Here is a 24,076-nt window from a genome sequence, read left to right as displayed (position 1 = left end):
GTCGAGTTTAGCTTCAATCGAACGTAATGTATCAAGTATTTGATCTGTATGACTCTGTTCAGCAGGCTGCGTGTCTGCAACGTTCATGTAAGCGCCACACGCCGCTGGTACTTGAGAGTGCGTTCTGCCACCTTCTTCAAAATCTATGTGTGAATCGTCACTACTTCGGATACATTCTGGTGTGGTGGGTATGTGACCTAGATCGAAATCTGATGCACTCAAAGACATGACTGAAATCACGAGGCAGCCAACACAGGAAGAACTGCAGTCTGTGAAGATAGACATGTATTAAAACATTTTATGTACGCCTGTAGCCGTTTCAAACAGAATAAACGTGTCTCTTTTTTAAAATTTATTTTATTTATATATGCCCATGCTTACCTAGTGTGCGTTATTCCGAACGGCCCTGCTTCTGCACACACACGGTGCTCTGGCGTAGCTCTGCAGGTGTAAAACGGTCAGTCTTAGAACATTTGTAATTATTTCACCCCCCTTTTTAAAATACACATCTATACAGACAGTTGTATAAACACCTGTTGTAAGGTTTGACTCTGTGGTCACGGTGTCTGAATGTTTTTCTGCTCAATTTGTTAATCCTGGAACAAATCAGAGAACAAACGTTGTTATTACATAATTTAAAACATACAAGCGTTTAAAAATCCTGTAATTCTGCGCACACCTAGTACCTGTTAGAGAACTCGATCCAGCTGTAAAGCCGTTTTCGCCGTTTTCCCGAACTCCGAAAAATGATGCTTTTGTTTTAGAAAAAAGTAATAAATAGTAAATAAATAATATGTTAATATAAAACCTTTAAAAATACAATAATAAGTTTGTTGTACTTACCGTTTACGATGTCCGTGTTGATCGTAAAGAAAACGGTCTGCTCCGCTGCAGGATCCTGACGCGAAAATGTCAGAGTTTCGGGCTCTGGGGCAGCTTTATATAGGATGGGTGTTTCCAAACACAATAGATGGTGTCGATCAGTCTGGGATCGATACACCTACAAGCATCAGCTTGTTATGCAAGTTTAAAACAATAAGGGTGGGGCTCGCAACTTGCCAAGATAAGGGGCCATTGATACTGGCTACAGACAATAGCAGCTACCCCCGCGTCTGCATCTGTGCAGCTTTTGCCTTCTCGAGGAATTACAAAAGAGCTGATACAGGCCACTTCAGACAATAGGCGGGGTCCCCGCTCGACTGATAGCTATACCTGTCGGCTCTTACCTTTTCCTAAGAAATCCCAACAATTAAATGATACCCGCGGTGGGCTTTTGCGTTCCTGAACAAATTCAAACAATCAGCCAGCTGTTGAGAGATGGATGGGGCTTGTGCGACTGGTTTTAGAAGTATCACTGCAGCATTTATTTCTAATGGGATGAATGGTATTTGTGATCACCCATTGTGTTAAAAACTAGCAGCCTCGGAAACCGTACAGAAGAATTCCAGTTTGAGCCGTTTTTTAAATAAATAAAAATATGTCCATCATGCTGAGACATCACAAAATTAGTGTGATTAAAACATAATTGGTTTGAAAGAGCGATACTGGCTGGAGCATTATTTTCTAAAGGGCTGAATGTTATGATCACCTATTACGTTAAAAAAAACTTGCAGGCTCTGTCTCCCTATTGGATCAACATTCCGAAATCCCGATTTTTAAATAAAATGATCGCATCACCCCCTTGTTCATAAGTGTTTAATTTGCTTTTAATTTAATGAAACCATTATGTGTTTTAATTAAACTGTTTTTAAGGATCGCATATGTCTCAGCATTCTGTTATTTAGACATAGATTATTTAGTGTAACTAGTTTAGGAGCATTTCACTTTCTTTTGCGCTCCGAAAGAGACAGAGCCTAGTAGTTTTTAAACAGAATAACATTTATCCCTTTAGAAATAAACTTTTCTTGTGATACTTCTAAAAAACACATATTCACACCTAGTCAATGTTCCTTTAATGCAACTAATCCTATAATTTCTATAAGCTAACAAATTTCCCATCCGTGGGACTAATAAATGTTATCTTATCTTAATTATCTACTCACACAAACATCCTGCAACAGTAAGAGTCAATGATTAGACGCGGGGTTACAGGTGGGGCCGGAACAGTCATCAAAAACAATACATGCTGTTTCCTTATCACGAGCATCCCAAAACACAATGTTCACATAGAAAGGTGCACTCCCCAACTGCACCTCCATAGTTTCCACCTTTTTTTTTTTTACAGCCTGATCTTTATCTCTGCATGTCAGAGACCAACTGAAACCAAGTCCACCTACATATAAAACACCTCATCAGACACACGGCGTTTTCCTCAGCACTTCACAACTGCCCTCACGATCACAGCATCCGCGAATTTAACCACGCCTCATTCTACGGATCTATGTGGGTTTCCTATCTTTAGGTGATGCGTTCATTTTATTTTATTTTTTTAAATAGATAAATAAACGGTTCTAATAGGACTTTCTCCAGCATGGGAAAACTCGTGTTTCACGACTTCTCATGAGAGTTTAAATTTCGGAATCGTGATCAATAGACAGAGCACGTCAGTTTTTAAACAGAGTACCGCAAATAACATTCAGCGTTTAGAAATGTTGCGACACTTCTAAAAAAAACCTTAATTGTTCTGCCCATTTAGAAATCAGCGATTGTTTCAACCGAAGGCTTCATCCGCTGGGGATGCGGGGGGTGTTGCAAAGCAGAAGGCCGCAGGGTATCTCGTTTTAACCTTTTCGGGCCCCAGACACGCGGTGTGAGGTAGTTAGTTAGAGGGAAAAATCATTGATACTGTTAATTATTGCTATACGTTTAACAGCAATGATTGCAAGAAAATAAATCAGATTGCATTTATTATTTTGGGGAAAAATAAGGATTTTATCTCTTTGTAAATTATAACAATTATGTGATCTAACTGCTATTGAAAGGGTTAAAATTCCGAATTTGAATGAAATTTTGATTTTCATGACCAGCACTGATGCTAATTTAAACAATCAAGTCAATGAAAGTGGAATTTAGTTTTAATATATATACATTTCATAGCATTTTGCAAACATAAATGTGTGGTGGCGAACAAGCTGAGAGGAAGTTTTTTATGTTTTTTCTCTCCCTGCACCAAAATAACTTTGCATAATAATCAATGTTGATGTGAATCAATTACATGTACCAGACTCTACTATTATTAATACAAGAAATTCCAGTAGCACTGCAAATATATCAAAATGTGACTTTTGAGGTTGTTTTCGAACAACTGCATTGTACAAACAAACTGGTGTTTAAAGGTTTAAAAATGTAAAAAGTTATGACTATTTTGTATTTATGAAAAGAACTGATGTTAGTTAAAAACTTTATGCAGAAACATTTGCAAAAAAAAGTAAAAGTAAATAATACAAACAGACCTAATCTGTTGTTGGAAACTTTTGGCCACGAACAAGCTGAAAGGGTCGTGACTTCAAACAAACACAGAAGGTTTTAATCTTGACGGTGAATTCACAATTTTGCATCTTTTAGACTGTGTGATCCTCTGATTACTCTGAGCTGTTATGCTGTGGTTTTACACTGTAAAAGAAAAAGCCTCACAGTCTTTGAATCTGACCTCTGACCTCCAGAAGGCCTAAAGGTCCAGCTGTTTCACGTGTATTGAGTTCATTTATAGCTACTAACTCACTGCAGTAAAGCTTCTGATAATCTTTCTGGGTCATGCACAATGAGGTTTTAAATTATCTTTTTTTCACATTCATATCTAAAACAGCTGTGTAGTGATTAATACATTTGCCTCACAAGTGACAGGTTACTGATGAACTGATCCCTTAAAATAACCAGTGAAATGTGAAAGAATCACCTTAATCCTAAACAGCCTGATGGTCAAAGAAATATTTATTGTCCCCGATGGGAAACTGGTTTGCAGTGTCCACACATCATACAACACAAAAAAACGAAGAAACAAAAGAGAACAGTCCAAATCTCACCAGTAGCATCAACAAAGTCTTGCAGATGGCAACAACACTTACAGTTCAGAGTTATTGATCATGGAAACAGCAGCAGCTATAAAAGACACCTGATGTCTCTTGCTCTTCACTGCGGACGCTTTATATCGACGACCTGAGGGAAGCAGCTGAAAATCATTAAAGAGAGGATGGTCTGAACATATAATCACACAGGTCACCTTCCTCAGCACCTGCCTGTTATAAAAGTCCACAAACTGAACCTGAGTCCTCCCTGAAATCTGATCAGCCACTTTAACCAGTTTACTAAGTCTGGTCTTATTGGTCAAAGACAAATTAGTGTACAAAGCAATGATGCAAAACATTAAAACAGATTCAATAGAAATTTCACATGAAACATTAAAAACTCTTTTAAAAAGTACAGTCACTGTTAGACCTTTTTCACTGTAGCATCAAAGTGTGACTCAAAGGACAGAGCTTTGTCAAAAACAACCACCAAATACTTAGACCTGTCCACCAGTTCAGTGGCTGCAGCCTTTACTACTGTTAGTGCAGGATGATGTTGATGTTTGTTGATCTCTAACGATGGCTGATCACACCAAGAAGCAAACATCCACAACAGGCCCATGAGAATCCTCTTCACCATGAAGGAGACTCACAATGACTGTGTGGTGATGATGATGAGCTGAAGCAATGAGGAAATACAACAGAGTAAACGCACAGCATAGACTGCACACACCCACACAAACATTTGTCACGATTCCAGTCAGTCAGAGGTACGGAGCCTCTTTTATTCAGACGTCTGTGTCACTTTTAACTGTCTACTCCTCCACCCTCTGCTCTCAGCTTGTTGTTTTGGTGTAGATGTAGTAACAGTAACATATGAGGAACTTTATTCAGCACCAGCAGCAGATTTCCTCTGGTTGGTTTCAGAAACTTGATTGGTCCATTCTGCTGACAGGAAGCATCAGAGCACCTTTCTTTGTAGACAGATGCTGTTTGCAAAATAATTAAATGGCATTTCATATAATTATTTTGTTTTGCTTATAATAACTTAATATAAATGTGGCTTCATGCTTGGCAAATGAAAGGTTGCTGGTTTGATTCCAGCTATAGACACTAAACCTCTCTGGGATTGTGTCAGGATGGGTATTTAGTTTAAAACTGCCAAATCAAACGTGGAGCTTTAGCAACCTCCCGTGACACACAGTTGATATGTTACTGCAGGACTTTTGATGTAAGTTAAAGATTTTCTTTAAAAAAATAAAAATAAATAAAAAGCGAAAGAAAGCAAATACTTGCAGTGTGGGTGTGACCACACAAGCCTTTATTAATTATAGTAATGTATACTTTATCAGTCCCGGTGGGGAAATTACTCTCTACCATTGTGCCATTCACTCAGTGGGAAGCCACTAAGCAGGAGCACCAGGGAGCAGTGTGTAGAGATGGTACCGTGCTCTGGGGTACCTCAGGGTAGCAGTTCATTGAATTCAGACCCTCGACCTTCGATCACGGGCTGACCACTCTACCACTCCGTGCCCTAAAATGTTTTCGAGCCAGCCAGGAGTCGAACCTAGAATCTTCTGATCCGTAGTCAGACGCGTTATCCATTGCGCCACTGGCCCGTCGCTGTCAGATATCAGTACATCAGCACTACGATCGCAACAAATGAAACCTTGAATTTTTTTTAACCCGTTACCTGTGCTATGAGTTTAAGAAACTCTGTTAATTCAGGAAAAATTGGCTATTTTAAAGCTATAATTTGACTTTTTGGAGCCGTGTGACCTCATCTTTGTTCTGTGCTGAAAGCAGCTTCTTGATTCAGGCTGATTTTGTTTCCTCTGCTGTCTGACGGGGATTGATCCGCACAGACCACGGGTGATTTAGTGACACTGTTTGTCACAAGATGTATGAAACACTGTGCGACACACACGACTGAATTCAACATGATATAAACAGATGTTTATAGGTGCTGTAATCACTGATTTTCCACCATAGTCAGGTTTAAATTAGCCTCTGATAGTGAAGCTAAACTTCACCACACGGTTAATATAAATTTACAGCTGCTACACTTTTTTTTAACTGATAATGCATCACTGTAAACTTCACCACAGTATCGCACTGAGCTGAAGAAAACGGCCTATCTGAACTGATCATTAGTTCTGGTCTGTCAGACATTTTCTACAAGTGCTTTAAATGATTGTGCAGATAATAATCTGGTCTTTCACTGTGTTTCATGAACAGGAGGGATGTTTGCTGTTTGGCACTGATCCAGCAGGACACCTGAGAAAACAGAAAAGCAGCTTCTAAATAAATTGAGCAGAAAAGAAAAAAAACACAATATTAGTCATTTGACTGTAATCTTATAACTAATCGGTGTATGTGTATAAACTCTTTCCCAGGAAACCTGAATTCAAACGTTTCAGACTGTGTGCATTATAGCGCCCTCTGGTGGAACTCCTCTCCCTGACCTACAGTCTTTAAACCAGGAAGTCCCTCATATATTAATCAGTTTCTGGAGCTCTGAGAAAGTTTTACAAATGAAAATCATCCAAGAATTCAAAACACATCATTCAAAGTCTCATGTTTATATCAGGAGGTTTTCTTTAACAGTCTATAAATCTATGAAGGAAATTTTTTGTTTGTTTTTGTTGAAATACCAAAAGTGAACAATGCTACTGATAATATAATAGTATGATGACGGTGACAGGTGTAATGTAACCTGAAAGCAGAAGTTAGTTTAGCTGATTTAGGAAAAGTGAGTGTTGGTAAGTAGCACCAGGTTAATCTGACTGCAGGTTCAATCATGGCCTGTGCTGCCATCTGCTGAGACAGTTCACCTGGAGAGAAAGTAGGAAGAAAAACTTTGTCAGTGCGTCTCTTTCATGAGGAGGGACGGGGAAGAATGAATCCTGTGGTCAAAGGCAGAGAAGGAAATGAGATCTCTGCTCTCCTTTAAAAAAAGCGCTGTCTCTAATTTCCCTTATATTTATTTATTTTTGTGATCCTGCATTTATCAAAGCTCCTCTATGTGAATATTGAGATCGATTACTATCAATCAGTGTTGGGGAGTAACGGAATACATGTACTGCTGTTATGTATTTAAAATACAAAATATGAGTAACTGTATTCCGTTACAGTTACCGTTTAAAAAGGTGGTATTCAGAATACAGTTACTTTGTTGAAATAAATGGATTACACTGCGGTACTTTCCCGTTTCATTTTGTCGCGGGTCAGGACTGTTTGGGTTTTGTTTGACAGCTACCTTCTTTTGTTCCAGGCGGCAGCGTTACGGTTGCCATGGTTACAGGGCGACGCTCTCTCTCTCTCTGCGACTGTGTGTTTCCTGGGTGAGAGAGCGCCTTTTCGTTGTTGTTGTTGTTGTTGTGCTAAGCTAACAGGCAGAATGCTACAAGCATAGCTCTAAAGAATGTAGCATCATGGGCAGTGTAGTCCGTGTTGCAGGGAGAATGGACTGCCATACACGTTATGGGTCTGTGAGCGCGAGGAGGGAGAAAAAGGGGAGTGGAAAGGTACGAGTTGTCATCGAGGAAAAACGGGAGCTGGAAGCATGTAAATATAATAATAACCACTGCAGCCAAGAAGAGTGCCTGACGAGCCCAGTTGTAAGTAAGCTATTAAGACTCGACTGTACACCGTGTTCGTGTTTTCCTCTGAAAACAATAAGTTCCGTTGGAGCAGCCTTTCAACGCCTCTCTCTGTCTCTCGCAAGAAAAATTGACCCACACAACAAAGTAAAGCTATTTTTCGGCTACGAGCCGACAGGGACCCCGCCGTATTAGTCAGAGGTCCCTTTACTACAGTTCGGAGTCGCGGACCTTCAGTAATAGTAATAAATCACACAGCAATAGTACATTCACGCTGTTGTAAAAAGCATGATAATATATTAAGTAATCCAAAGTATTCAGAATACGTTACTGTCATTGAGTAACGTAACGGAATACATTACAGAATACATTTTGGGGCATGTATTCTGTATTCTGTAATGGAATACATTTTAAAAGTAACCTTCCCAACACTGCTATCAATCTGTGAGGAAAAATCTATAGAGACATTTAACAGCAAAGTCAACCAATATGATTATTGATAGGTCTGCATCAAATTACAAAGAACTGTGCACACATTTTAAGAAACTCCTTTGATTTCCTGACACAAATATCTAAACACCAGTGGCTCCCTGGATCACTATCCTCCTGCTGTGGACCTACTTTATGAAGTCATCGCCATTATTTATGCTTGTGCATTAATTACCTTTATCCGCCCCTGCTGCCAAGCATTGACACTGTCTGTGCCAACCGGGATAACGCAAAAGTTCCCTTCTCCAATTACAAGCGAGGTACTGAGGGTGAAGCAACAGAACTCCTCCCCCCCCCGGTTGGCACAACCAGTGTCAGCGGCACAAATGATTGACAGCATCTTTATCCAAAAACAAGAATGGGTGTGGTAAAGGTTTTAGAAGATAGACTAACCTGAGGTTAGTAACCTCACTAACAATCCACATAATGGGAATCGTGCACTTTGACTGTGCTTCATGAAACATGTTTGCTGTAACATCTCCGTGGCTCTGCTGGACTTTACTGTCTGTCTCCCTCGTGGGCTTTACCTGTGCAGGTGAGTTTGGTTTTAAATCCTATCGATTTATTTCTTACACGCTGTTAGATGTTAGAGCTGCTTTAGGTTGGGCCACTCACAGAGAGGACGCAGGTCTCCTGTCAACAAAACTCTTCTGTCATGTGAGAAAGTGGATGTTAGTTTTTAAATGTACTCACACACATTTACATAACAGTTTGTATAATGAAGCTGTGAAGAGAAGAGTCTGCTGTAAAAGACTTTAAAGCGGTGTCAGATAAACATGGACAAACTGCTGTAAAGGTTTATTATTATTGATTTATCCTTCAGACACTTCTGATAATAGAAAATCTACATTTACTTCAACCATCACTCCTTAAATCCCCTCAGCTCTGTACGATTAACATGAATCACTGGTGACCCTCTGTGTAGTAGCTGGATCCCCTTTTCCCAAAAAAGCAGGAACCTGGGTGAACCACCGAAAGCAAAGGTTCCTTATTCTTTGTAGAAATGACTCTAAATTCATGCCAGTGATTATTTATCTGGAATTTGGAGATGATGAATCAGAATAATCTTTTGTGTTCGCAGCAGAATTAAGATGTAAGACGTTCATGTCAGTGTAGCTGTTTTCTGTGTTATTGCCAAGACTGCAGTGTCATATTAATGAGTACAGTACATGTTACTGATGGGAGCTGTGCATGTGATTCCCGTGTAAATACATTCAGTTGAGGAAGATGACCGAGAAGAGGACAATACTGCACATACACAGGCAGGTATTTAGATAAACACTTTATTTATCCACAGAGGGAAACTCACAGGAGCTCATTTAAAAACAAAACCCTTCAGTCATAATTGTAAAAGTACTAAACAGATAGAAATGAGTTCTCACTCAATGTGAACAAAACTACAATTATGTTATCTGGAAACTGTAGAAAATATTCTGTAGTAAAATTGTTGATAAATAATGTTAAAGTCTGTCTGTAACTATGGAAAATAGTCTAATATAAATCCGACCGTGACCTGGATACACTGTGAGGATTCTCTCTTACTGGTACGCTCATGGCAAGATGCAGGTTAAATGGGGAAGCAGTATTTCTGCTTCCTTTGGTGTTAGCAGTGGTGTCAGACAGGGTGGGATTTTGTCTTGAATTTTATTTAATTTATGTGTTGATGACCTTTCCATACAGCTGGCAGCCTGTAACACTGGGAGTATATTAGGATAATCGGCTTAATTTGAACTGACATACTCTTGAGGTTCATAAAAAGGTGAAACACCTCAGTCACTTTAATACTGATCAAATGAAGGATGATGACATATACAGACAATACTGTAAGTTCTATGTGCAGACAAATACATTTGCACACAAATTCGGCTTTTTTCAGATTCTGTTAAAGTGGCTTTGTAGCATAATGGACACCGATCTATACTGCCCCCTTGTGGTCATCTTGCTACAAACAATGCAGCATGCAGAAGCTGTATACTTTACTAATCACTTAGATTTCAATACTTAGAGGAGAGTGGTGAAGCCTGAGGCAACACATGTAAAACTTCACATCAAACTTTATGGAAACTTTAGAAAACATCTGCATGATTAAGATTTAGAGAGCACACTAACATTCTGTTTTTGAAGTTCATGGATTGCATAAAATTTAAAGTAAAATTAAAACCAAAACCTCTAAACTAAAGTTCTCAGAGTGTCTGCTCCTCTCTCTCTGTCTTTGTCTCCTCAACAGGATCATTTGTAGTGAATGTGACTCAGACCTCCTATCAGGCAGAGGAGAACCACAACATCACACTGGAGTGGACGTTCACAGTAGAAACAGGCAGATCCCCCACATATCTAATAATTTACTGTGACCTGATAACTGGTGATAAATCCTCACTCCTGTATCATGTCCACAATGGTGCTGAAGTCTCAGAGTCTCAGGATGAAAAGTTTTCAGGGCGAGTTCAGGGTGACAAAGACGCCCTCAGAGAAGGACGAATCAGACTCCAGCTGTGCAAACTCAGGACTGAGGACTCGGGTCAATACAAGTGTAAAGTAAACACAGATTATGGTCTCAGCTCTGCGAGCTGTAGACTCAACGTCACTGGTAAGTTTTAACAAGTCAAAACTGAACAATCACTTTTATATTTATGGTCTGTTCAACTTTTATGTGCAATGATTGTGATTTATGACTGAAAAACATGAAGTGTTGTTCATGTCAAATATGGTTCTCATTTTATTTGTCTGTTACAGCAGCTGCTTCACCATCACAAGAAGAGAGAGACTGGAAGATTGTTATAATTGTCCTGACAGCAGCAGCAGCATTAGTAGCTCTGCTGATGTGCGCTTTACTTTGGACTGTGTTTAGAAAAAAGTGCTGAACTTCTGTACAGCTGTAAACATCCAGAGTCACTAAACCAAGATACTCCCTGCCTTTGACGTCTCCTTCAAGTATAACAAGTTACATGTTGATATGAACTGTGTAAATGAACTGATTCTTATATGTTGCTTTTGTAATTGACCTGAGGATTTCAAATGTTTTATATAAACGTCCTCATTCACACACATTCATACAAGAACCTTTTGTTTGTATGTCTGTTCTATACAAGTCCTTTTTGTATAACACGAATAGATAGAAATATATGTAGATATTAATAATACTCTGTTTTACAAACCCCATTTTCAAAAACATTGGGAAACTTTCTAAAACTGCAATAAAAACTAAAATGTGGTCATTCACTTTAACTTTAATTTAACAGGCAAATTAACAGAGAAAAGATTTTCAGTGTTTTTAGTAACAAACTCATTTCTATTTGATAAACACATTTAGAAATTGATGCCTGCAACCCTCTCCAAAAATGTTGGGACAGAAGTAAATTTCACCTTTACTTTTAATTTCACATCTTAATCTTTCTGAAAATGAAGAAACTCATTTTTACAATTGTACAAGTGGAAATTCTTCCTGATTCTTTTCACGAGGGCGATGGAAGCCTCAACTGATGGTGTCTTCACATATGTGCAAATCCTCCACACCATCACAGAGGCTGGTCTTTGCACCTTTCTCTGATAACAGCGTGGAGCTTTTTCTTCTTTGAAACGTTGAATTGAATGTCTGAAGTACTGCTGAGCCCATGTGGCTGTCAGTCAGTTTTTACTGATAATAATAAAAAATGTCTGTGAAAACTTTCAGTGTGGGTTTATCCACACAGGCTGTTTGTTACGTCATTTTGTTTTTAGGCCAAAAAGGAAAGTCTTTTCAGGGTTAAAGTGTTTCTTTTGATTTTAGCTGCCAGCTATTAGTTGTCAGCTAACAGACAATGAGTCACTCTCACATGTGTCAGGTCTTCAGTTACTACCAGAGGGTACAGAGGAAACTTCCTGCAGGAAATAAGCAAAGTGCCCTCATCTAACATGGTACAAATGTTTCTTTCATTTAGCATCATATTGGCTTTGATACAAAGTAACTCAATTGTCTGGATGGTTTGAGGCTAAGAGACGTGAGACCAACACTAACCCTGTAACACGATAAATTTGTGTTATCTTAACCCTTTATGTTTTAGTTATGAGTTAAAGAAATGCTCTTAATTTCAGGAACAAAAATGAACTATTTTAAAAAATATCATTTGACTTTTGGAGCTGTGTGACCTCTGATTCGTTCTGTGCAAAAAGCCGCTTCGTGACTCAGACTGTGCTGGAGGAGACGTAACAGAAAGGGAATCATCCACACAATAGGGGTCAGAAGGAGTGTGAAAAATGTTAAGTTCTTCCTGTACTGTGTGAATATTTGATGATCTGAGTAGAAATTTGTCCTGACATTTAAAAGAACAAGTCAGCAGACAAATACATTAAAATGCAGTGAAGCCAGAATGTCATGCAGATGCTAAATGGGGCAAAACTTCTTTTTTTTTTCGTTTCCAAAGACTTTAATGACAAAACATCTTAAATGTGACATCAAAACATCTGGAATAATAATTTAACTCTCAACATCAAAATAAATATTCATTACTATTTAATTAACAGCGGTTTAATTATGATGGTCAGCTGAGGGGATGGACCAAGAGCCAGGATAAAGATGGATTTTAAACTGAATTATTCAATTATTCAGCAAAGATGCCTCAGAAGATAGAAGATCAATTCTTCTTTGGGAGTTTTGGAGCAATCACAAGAAAAAAGACGAACACGAGAAGTAACAAACCAGAAGCTATCAGCCCATAACGTCCTCTACTGACTCCACCCTCCTTCCCTCCATCCTCTGTGTCTCCTCCTGTCTGACCTGCAGGTGAGAAACAGGTGTGAGGTGTCAGCTGTCAGGTAGGTGATGAGTGAAGAACAGAACAGAATCCATTTCCTCTTCAAACTGCTGTCAGACATTATCTACTGCACTCTGATCACATCACTCAGACCAGCTGCTTTCTACAAAGTCTCATCAACAACATCTTTAGAAACAAACATCAACAAGCAGGAAGCAGCTTCACCTCTGATCACACACACACTCAACTCTGCTCACTCACCTGGAGGATCAACACTTTACCTGATGGAAGTTTTTTACGTGTCTAATAGCTTTGCTTATATTTGTAAATGTATTTAAATAACATGTAGTCAAGATGATTTATGGATGGGTTATGTGTAAAGTAAAAAAAAAAAGAAGCTATAAAAGCTATTTTAAAAATTAAACTTATGGCAAATGCATTATTGTTCCCACTGTGTCTTCAGCCATCTGCCACTAGATCAGGCTGTAGCCAAAGCATTGTTAGCTGTTTTTTATTATTATTATTATTTTAGATTTTACGTCTTATAGAGATGGTTGTCATGAATTTTGGGAGGATGTGCATCAGTCATAATGCCACACGCTACAGCTGATGATATTTCTTTTTCAGATGTTAATTTGGCAAATTTATCAGATCATATTAGATATTTTAATATTATATGACATCTTTTTCAGTAATGTTTTTTAATAATGCACAAAAATGTTTAATTTATTAAAAATGCATTTTTCTCCATTCTCTTTGTAATTTTGTATAACGTGTTTAAAGTACAATGTGACATGTTTATGCGCTATGCCGCTATGTGACATTTAAAATGTGATCATGATTGTACTAATCGATTAGTTGATTGGCTGAGTAACGTGGGGTAATTTCCTTGGTACCAGGAACATCCCGATCACAGGATGTCCTTGTACCTGTCCCACAGTCACACAGCCAGTTTAGATCTGGCAACGGTTTTCCTTTGCTCTGTGTGTAAAGAGCAATTTCTTCTCCAAGCTCAAAAACATCGTTTGGGCACTTTGCTCCTAATCAGCCACCTTACTTATGTGTAAGAGAATCTGTCAGCGATGAGAGGGGGTGTGACCAGGGAGACAGCCAGTGAACCGTCGACAGCACTTTATCCAATAACAAGCATGGGCGTTGGGAAAAATAAAAAAACAGGAACCAAAAACACGACTCCTTCCATCACCCAACATAACTTCCGTTTATGAACTTTAAGTGTGCTTCATGAAACATGTTTGCTGTAACATCTCCGTGGCTCTGCTGGACTTTACTGTCTGTCTCCCTCGTGGGCTTTACCTGTGCAGGTGAGTTTGATTTTAAAATCCTATCGATTTATTTTTTCCTCACAGAGATCATCCTATGTATGCAGATGACCTGGTTGTTTTAAGTCCCAGTAGTGCTGGATTACAGCAGCTTCTGAATATGCTGTGCAATATGATATAAAGAACAATGCTGATAAAAGTGTTGATATGTAGAGCCAAGCAGGACAAACAGCTAAATTTCCCTCTGTTAAAACTGTCCAAAAACCCTCGAGGTTCATAAAAAGGTGAAATACCTCAGTCACTTTATTCCTGATCAAATAAATGATGATGACATATAGATACAACGCTGTAAGCTCGATGTGCAGGCAAATGCATTTTCACGCAAATTCAGCTTTTGTTCACTTCCAGTTAAAGTGACTCGTTTTGTTTAAAGCTTATTGCACACAGCTATGTACTACCTCCGGAGGTCATCTTACAAGCAGTAGCTGAGAGTGTTTGGATTTTTAAAGCACTTTTAAGGAAGTTAATGTTCACTTTTAGAGAACGACTGCATGGCTCCACTAACGGTAATTTTTTTTTTTTTATTATGTCTTTTATTGGGACAGCTGTTGAACATAACTGTCATGAATCGCTGTGCGGCAGGCAGGAGTTGGACCCAAAATGCAAGACTCACAGACTCAGGGGATGAACTCAAAAATCACAGCTTTATTTGCTGGTAGGACAAACTAAACTAAACAACAACAAACTAAGAACTCACAGAGAGACACTGGGAGATCCACACAGCATGAGGGACAACACAACACTGACTCAGAGAAACACAGGGTTTAAATACACTGGGGAGTAACGAGGGGAATGAGACACAGAAGGAGGGCACAGCTGGGAGAAATCAGGACTGACGAGACAAGCAAAGCAGGACACATTCACATAAGACACGGACCTTCAAAGTAAAACAGGAAGAATCACACAGAGACGCGAACTTGACACAGTGGAGACAGCAACTAAGAAACACAGAGACATAAACCATAAGGCAGAGGACTCGATGAACCAAAATAAACAGAGGGGAACTCAAACATGCAGACACAGACTTACACAGAACAGAGGGGACACAGAGAAACATGAAGGGCAAGGGATCGAAACTAGAAACCATAGAATAACTCACACAAGTACAATAATACAAACATCACAAAGAACTAAAAACGCTGGGTCAGGAGACCCAGGACCGTGACAATAACAGTAGTTTGCCTTTTTAAACTTTCTTTGCTGTCACATTTTAACTTATAATTGAAAAATAAAGAAGACAGAAAAAGAAGAGAAAAGAAAAGAAGAAGAGAAAAAAAAACTAGGGTTAGGAGGCAGCAGGGCAGGTAGGTTTACGTAGTACTCAGGGTTGTAACATCATACACAAAATCACACCTCATATGCTTAACATAGTCTGTCCATTTAGACCATATTCCGTAGAAGGTATCCCTCTGAAGTTTAAGAGAAAATTAGTTAAAGTGACTCGTTTTGTTTAAAGCTTATTGCACACAGCTATGTACTACCTCCGGAGGTCATCTTACAAGCAGTAGCTGAGAGTGTTTGGATTTTTAAAGCACTTTTAAGGAAGTTAATGTTCACTTTTAGAGAACGACTGCATGGCTCCACTAACTGTAAAATTTTAACACACAGATGTGACAGTGAGTTGTTCCCGTTACTCATCCAGTCTGAGGAAGCACTGCTTGAAGTCATTGTGTATTTACTGATTTCTTTTAAGTCATTGTGTATTTTATGTATTTTGTGGTTTTATATCTGTACAAATATTTCATATATTTTTTATTGAGGTGTATCTGTTCTGTTTTGTTTAGAACTATGGACATAAAGTCTGTCAATAAAGATTGATTGATTAAAACATGCACAAGCTTAAGTGTGAAGAAGCATCTCTGTATGGAGAGATGCTTTGTAGCAATAATTTACATTACAAATCCCTCTGTGTACTTCCCTGGTCACTTAGATTTCAATACTTAGAGGACAGTGGAGAAGCCTGAGGCGACACATCTAAAACTTCACATCAAACTTTATGGAAACTTCAGAAAACATCTGCATGATTAAGATTTAGAGAGCACACCAACATTCTGTTTTTGAAGTTCATGGATTGCATAAAATTTAAAGTAAAATTAAAACCAAAACCTCTAAACTAAAGTTCTCAGAGTGTCTGCTCCTCTCTCTGTCTTTGTCTCCTCAACAGGATCATTTGTAGTGAATGTGACTCAGACCTCCTACCAGGCCGAGGAGAACCACAACATCACACTGGAGTGGACGTTCACAGTAGAAACAGGCAGATATCTAAACATCTACTGTGAACTGATAACTGATGATAAACTCTCAGTCCTGTATCGTGTCCATAATGGTGCTGAAGTCTCAGAGTCTCAGGATGAAAAGTTTTCAGGACGAGTTCAGGGTGACAAAGACGCCCTCAGAGAAGGACGAATCAGACTGAAGCTGTGCAAACTCAGGACTGAGGACTCGGGTCAATACAAGTGTCAAGTAAACACAGATTATGGCTTCAGCTCTGCAAGCTGCAGACTCAACATCACTGGTAAGTTTTAACAAGTCAAAACTGAACAATCACTTTTATATTTATGTTCTGTTCAACTTTTATTTGCCATGTTTGTGATTTATGACTGAAAAACATGAAGTGTTGTTCATGTCAAACATCATGATGGTTCTCATTTTATTTCTGCACAAGTAGATATTTTCATGTCTTTTACAGCAGCTGCTGAGCAGAGATCAACTTCACCACCACAAGAAGAGAGAAAGGACTGGAAGAATACTTTAATTTTCCTGACAGCAGCAGCAGCATTATTAACTCTGCTGATGTGGAATTTATTTTCGGTCGTGCTGAGAAAGAAACGAGAGAGACCAAACTTCTATGCACCTCTAAACTCTCAGGGACAGACTCTATAAACCAAGATACTCCCTGCCTTTGACGTCTGCTTTAAGTATAACAAGTTAGTTGTTGATATGAACTGTAAATTACCTTAATTTCTTTTTAAATTTACTTTTGCTTTTGTAATTTACCTTAATTTTAATTGTCTTGACAACAGCATCAGTATTTTTCCCAGTCAGTATTTTGCTGATGGTTTTCACTTTACTTTGGGAACTTTTTTCTAAACACAGTCCAAACTTCTGTCCAGCTTCTATCAGCAAAAGAGTCACCATGTGGGTACATGTGGGTTCAGGGGTCATATGAGTTTACATGTGTTTAATAGAGTTTTATTTAATGAAACCATTATGTGTTTTAATTAAACTATTTTTAAAAGGATTGTATAGGTCTCAGAGCTCAGTTATTTAGACATAGATGATTTAATTTAACTAGTTTAGGGGTATTTTAACTAGTTAGGATCATTCTGCTTTTTATTTAGTGCTCTGAAACACACAGAGGCTTGTTGATCACACATGGATGATTTAACTACTTTAGGAGCATTTTACTTTTTTCTTTAGTGCTCCGAAAAGACACAGAGGCTAATAGTTTTAAATAGAGTACCACAAACAACAACAGGTATTCCTTTAGAAATAAACTTTTCTTGTGATACTTCTAAAACCACATATTCTTAACTCTGCAACAGTTAGACAGAGTGGGTTACAGTTAGGCCCCCAACAGTCAGCAAAACAATTCATAAAACAATAAAAGAGGCTCCCTTTACCAAGAGCATCCCAGCACACATTCCAACTGTAGTTCCATATGTTAGGTTTTGTATTGTTGATTGTCATTTATGCTTAGAAATATTTAACCATATATGCTTAGAGGTGTATAATCAATTGTGTAGTGACAGGATGTGTGATCTTTAGCAGGCCGCAAAGGCTTGGTGTGTATTCCACACTGGAATGCACACCTACATCCTGAAGAGGTCGTACCTTGTTTAATTGTTTTATGGCAGGATAAACGTGGCTGTATCTCTTTTAGGTTAAGTGCCTTTTGTTCAGATGAACTGTTGGATTTTCCAGACCAGCAGTGTAGCATCCCTGGCTGAATGATGGTCTCTTATACTGATGCTTCACAGAGGTTTTATTGGAAATGTTTTTATTGAAACATTCAGTGAAGACACCGTAAGAGCTAGGAGCAAAACAAAACCAGCAATATTAATACCATAAGATCAAAGGAAACAAATTTCTCCTGCTCACATATAGCATATACATCAAATTTACATCACTCAATTCATTGTATCACCTCACTAACTTACCACTACACATAAAGGTCAAGTTCAAGGTTAACAATATAAACTCTATTAAACGACATTTTGATTGCATGTAACTTATTCCGTTAAAGGAAACATTAACAAACCTTGTGCCACTGTCAGCCAGGTACTAATTGGCAAAGTAAACGTACATATTTTTCACTTTAAGGCACACTATTTTACCATATCCTAAAAGAAACGTTACTAACGGCCCTTTAACGGTTTTGTGCCAGTTTCCTGTTTCAAAATAAAAGCATGGATTTCAAAATAAAACCGAAGTGCCTTTCAAACAAACGTAAAAATATTTACCAAATTTAAAGGTCATTTACACTCCCACCAAATCATGAGTGTTTTAACAAAAGGGAGAACTATAACACGAATGAATTTTAAAAACAAATGACCTTAACCACAAGGCCTTTTACATAACGAAAACAAAGAATTATCCATGCATGAGCCTGCAGGTAATGTCCACAAGTCTTCATACAATAAAGGGTATAGTCGTTGTCTTAGACAGCCTCTAAAAGCAAGATCAGTTTCTGAATGGGCCGTTCAACAATGGATGGCTTGCCAGAACATTGACCCTCCCTTTTCATTTTCTGGTCTCCAAGACGAATCTTAACTTTCCTCACAAGCCCATCTTTATCAGCGACTGTTTCTTCAACTCTGGCTAATCTCCACTCGTTCCGTGGCAGATCATCCATCCTTTCGATAACTATGTCACCAACTTTCAGATTCCTTCTAGAAATATGCCAACGTTGTCTAGTGGCAATATTAGAGAGATACTCTCTTCTCCAGCGGTTCCAGAATTGCTCTGCTAGATACTGGATATGACACCATCTCTTACGAGCATACATGTCTTCTCTGATGAACGTCCCGGGAGGTGGTAAGGCTCCAGTGGGTTTCATAGTGAGTAGGTGATTAGGAGTCAGCGGTTCTGGACCATTTGGATCATTCAGGTTATCCACAGTGAGTGGACGGCTGTTCACAATAGACATTGCTTCGTAAAACAATGTCCTCAAACAGGCATCATCTAATCTTCCAGGTGAGAGTGAAAGAGTGGACCGAAGTACATTTCTTACTGTTCTGATCTGTCTCTCCCAGACACCTCCAACATGGCTTGAATGGGGAGCATTCATAATGAAGTCGCACTGCCTCTCAGCCAAGAATGCAGTCAGACGATTGACATCCATCTGTTTCAGCGCATTATACATTTCATTCTTAGCTCCAACAAAATTGCTTCCTTGGTCACATCTTATTTGTCGTACTGCTCCTCTTATGGAAACAAAACATCGGAGGCCATTAATGAAGGCATCTGCTGACATATCATTCACCATTTCAATGTGAATTGCTCTACAACAAAGGCATGTGAAAAGCAGACCATAACGCTTATTCACCTTACGCCCTTGCTTTGTAAAAAATGGCCCAAAACAGTCCATTCCGCAATAAGTGAAAGGTGGAGATGGATCCACCCGCTCAGATGGCAGGTCTGCCATTCGCTGCTCTTCCACTGATCCCCTGAGTTTCCTGCATTTGACACACTGATGCACATAAGATGCAACAGCTCTGTTCATTCCTGGGATCCAGTATCCATTTGATCTGATCTCGTTGATGGTTATACCCCTTCCTTGGTGTTTAACCTGTTCATGATGATGAGCTATTATCATCCTCGTTATGTGGTGGTCCTTTGGAATGATCATTGGATGTTTCTGAGAGGCAGGGAGAGATGCATTTTTCAGTCTTCCTCCCACCTTGAGGATTCCATCTTTGTCAAGAAAGGCATCCAATCGAAACAGTTTACTCTGCCGTGAAAGTTGTAAGCCATTACTAAGTAGCTGGATCTCATCTCGATACACTCGTCTCTGTAAATCTCTTATAATGATGCGCTGTGCAACCTCTCGCTCCTGAACTGTGCTGTGGCTTGTTGACTTGTCACTCTTGGTTTGGCGAAGAAGTCGCGCAACAGCTTGTTTGACCTTACACCATGAAGAAAACTTTGACAAGCGGTCTGAAAGAGTCACTTGTTCTGCAGACTCCAAATTTAGTGCTTGAACCCTTTTAACTTCAGGGTCCCCAACTGGGATTTCTGGGATTACCTCTACCTCTGGTGATACCTCTTTCTCCCATAAGAACTTGGGTCCAGTAAACCAGTTCGATGTCAGAAGCTTGCTTGCACTAGAACCTCTCGAAGCAAGGTCTGCAGGATTCTTGTCAGTAGAAACATATCGCCACTGCTGAGGAGTTGTACTGAGATGTATTTTCTGAATCCTATTTGATACAAATGTGTGGAAGCGACGTGTCTCGTTGTTAATGTACCCCAGTACAACCTTGGAGTCTGTCCAGAAGTATTCATCAATCCCTGAAATTCCCAGTTCTTCCTTTAGAGTATTGCTTGCTGCAACTGATACAACAGCAGCAGTCAGTTCTAACCTGGGGATGGTCACAGCTTTGATTGGAGCAACTCTGGACTTTGCCATAATCAGAGCACAATGAACAGTTCCATTTCCCTTCACATGTCTCAAATATGAGCACTGGCCATAACCATACGTGCTTGCATCAGAGAAGTGATGTAGCTCTCTCTTTGTGACCTTTCCAAAGTCAGCTGGTACATAGCATCGGGGTATGGTGATTTTATCCAAATTTGCCAGATCACTCTTCCAGGATCTCCAGACTGGTTGCAGTTTACTGATGAGTGGGTCATCCCAACCTGTACCATGCCTACACATTTCTTGAAGAACCCTTTTCCCAGTTAGCAGGAAAGGAGCAATAAGCCCAAGTGGATCATAAAGAGAGGCAACAGTGGATAGTATACCACGCCTGGTTTCTGGTTGGTCCTTCAAACGGGCATGAAACCTGAAACTGTCTGACTCAATGTGCCAGTGGATTCCTAAGGCTCTTTCCAGTGATGAATCACTAAAGGCAAGATCAAGAGCCTTTACTTCAGTGGCACGCTCAGATGGTGCTATACTCTCAAGCACCTTCGCATTGTTACACACAAATTTGTGTAGTCGCAGACCACCCATAGCACAGAGCCTTCGGGCTTCTTTTGCAAGCTGAATAGCCTCATCTACATCTGCTATGCTTGTGACACCATCATCCACATAGAAGTCCCTCATAATGAATTGGGAGCCCAGAGGAAACATGCTCTCGTTCTCCTTAGCGAGATGTTTCAACCCATAGTTGGCACATCCCGGTGAAGATGCAGCACCGAAAAGGTGAACTTTCATACGGAATTCCTGTGGCTCCACACTGAAGTTCCCATCCTTCCACCACAGGAAACGTAGGTAGTCTCTATCCGCTTCGCGCACATGAAACTGATGAAACATCCTTTCGATGTCGCACATCAGAGCAACATGGTTCTGTCGAAATCTGATAAGAACACCAGTTAGAGTATTTGTCAAATCTGGGCCCGACAGGAGATGATCATTTAGGCAAGTTCCCTTGTACTTAGCCGAGCAATCAAAAACCACTCTGAGCTTCTCTGGTTTTTTGGAATGATAAACTCCGTGGTGTGGAATATACCATGTTTCACCTTCCTTCTCTTCACAGAGAACTTCTTCAGCATCATTGTTTTTAATTACCTCATTCAAAAACGTTACGTAGTGAGTCTTGTAGTTCTTGTTGTTCAGCAGCTTTCGTTTGAGATGGTTGAGCCGGATGATAGCTAACTGCTTGTTGTTGGGAAGGTAGGGTCTCTCTTTAAAAGGGAGAGGCATCTCATAGTGACCATGTGCGTTCATGTAAATGCTTTCCTTTAGCATATTGAGGAAGAGGATGTCATCTTGAGACACTGTTCTGTTGTCCTTGCTGATGTCCTTAAAGTCAGACTCAAGTACTTTAATGGCATCGGATGGCGTCACTGGAGGAAGCTCTTTGACAGTTACTCTATGGCATATGTTGGCGACAGGAGGAGATTCAAGGTGAGGTGGTGAGCAGCCTATGATGCTCCATCCTAGGTCTGTGCGGACTGCATAAGGCTCATTATCTCTTCCTAGGATGACCTGTCTTGGTGCTAGTGCCTGTGAGCAGTTATAACCTATTAGAAGACCAACTTCACAGTCTAAATGTGGTGGAATATCATCTGCTATTGCTTTGAGATGATTCCAATGCCTCGCCGTTTCACTGGTAGGAATGTGCCTTCGATTCACTGGTATGCAGTCTTTGGTATAGGCAGGAGGGAGATCAATGTGATTTGTGGAGGTATAGCCACGCACTCTGAGACCTGAGACTCTTTCACTGTGTGTTACTGTGTCCTTTCCGATCATGGTGGTTAGCTTTAGCCTTACAGGATAGGTCTTGGTTGTCAAGCTACGACTAACATCTTCATCAATAAACACAGTGTCACTCTGGGTGTCAAGCAGAGCATAGACAAGCCTTTCTATTCCTGGGTTGTTGGAAGAGGAAACCCAGACTGGCAAAATCATGGATGTAGTCGTAGATGTGTGCTCAGTCTCTGTATTGAGAGACAATGTCGTAACTGCTTCGTCTGTATTCTGATTAGAGGCTAACACAGCATTCATGTTGGAATATCTGTCGTCATGAAGGCAAGTTGGGTGTCGTCCCTTACAGATATCACATAAGTGTCTGTGGCGGCAGTCTTTAACATTATGGCCTGGTTTCAAACAACCATAGCAGAGTTTGTTTTCCCTTACATACTTTCTTTTCTCTTCCAGAGGCGTTCCTTTAAACTCTGGACAACTATGTAGGCGGTGTTTGTTATCATGACAGAATGTACAAGGGGGCTTTAAGCTTGTCTTGGATGGTACATTCTTCTCATTCTCTGTAAGTGTCTGTGTATGAAGAACAGTAGATTTATTTTTCCTTTCTTTCAGATGATGTTTCTCTGCAGGTAAGTCTGATAAACGTAATGCATGGAGGGAAGTTACTGGGTTACAGGCAATCTCTGCTTCTAATGACATGAAGTTGACAAAGTCCTGAAAGGCTGGAAATTCCTGTCTGTCCTTCATAAACTGGGTCACCTTGCGGTTCCACCTTGAAGCTGCCCACTCAGGTAACTTTTGGACCAGCTTTTGGTTCTCTTCACAGTCATTCAGAATGTCCAGCCCTTTAATATGAGGCATGGCTTGCTGACATGCATGTAGGAAGTCGGCGAATGCTCTGAGTTGTTCTGCATCCTTTGAGTGGATCTTTGGCCAGCTAGCTAGTTTTTCTCTGAAAGCTCTCTGCAAGACGAATGGTTGACCGTACCTGCTATTAAGGCGATCCCATGCATCCTTATACGCTTCATCATCCTCCCTGTAAAAGATACCATCAAGTGTCTTTCGTGCAGGACCTCCCACATATCTTCTCAAGTAATGCAGTTTGTCAGCTGAACATATGTTCCTTTTATCTATGAGGGATATGAATGAAGATTTCCATTCAATGAACTGGATTGGGTCGCCGGTGAATACAGGTGGCTCTGGCATTGGAAGTCTGTTCATGGCTATGCTGTCTTGTACTGCTTGAGCTAAGTGGGACACATCTGTCTGTGGAGGTGAAGCTGGAAATCTTATGAGATGCTGAACTGGAGCCAGAGACACAGCTTGATGTGGGTGCATGTGTTCCTGGTTCCTTAGTTTGCTGTTAGCAGAGCACAAGCTGCCCTCCTGCATTACATCTTGGTTGTAAATTGACAATCTTGCTCGTGCTGCTCTTATATCCTTTTCAGCCCTTAGTCTTTCTAGTTCATGTTTTTGAGCTTCAAGATCCCTTTTCTGTTGCTCTACTAAGAGCTGGATCCTTTCCTTTTGTTTTCCTTCCGCCAATAACAACTCATATTCTGCTTCCTTTGCTGCTAATTCTGCTGCAGCATCTGCTCTT

At 39.8% G+C, this 24,076-nt stretch overlaps 1 protein-coding gene and 1 non-coding gene across 2 annotated transcripts in view; one reads left to right on the top strand and one right to left on the bottom strand.

The window, feature by feature from the left end:
* LOC146635255 (uncharacterized) overlaps positions 1-24,076 on the top strand; it is a gene marked incomplete at its 3' end in the record, with an annotated part of 75,369 nt that overhangs the window by 5,409 nt on the left and 45,884 nt on the right. The gene's annotated exons all lie outside the window — the stretch shown is intronic.
* Positions 5,491-5,563, bottom strand: trnar-acg (transfer RNA arginine (anticodon ACG)). The gene has a single exon. It is a non-coding gene; the product is annotated as a tRNA-Arg (tRNA).

The sequence above is a fragment of the Diplotaxodon limnothrissa genome, linkage group LG3, assembly GCF_057381915.1.
Source record: "Diplotaxodon limnothrissa isolate DT_005_m linkage group LG3, D_limnothrissa_male_GT1.1, whole genome shotgun sequence".
Classification (NCBI taxonomy): Eukaryota; Metazoa; Chordata; class Actinopteri; order Cichliformes; family Cichlidae; genus Diplotaxodon; species Diplotaxodon limnothrissa.
Note: the sequence above shows the minus strand (reverse complement) of the source record. Positions and strands in the feature narration are given on the sequence as shown.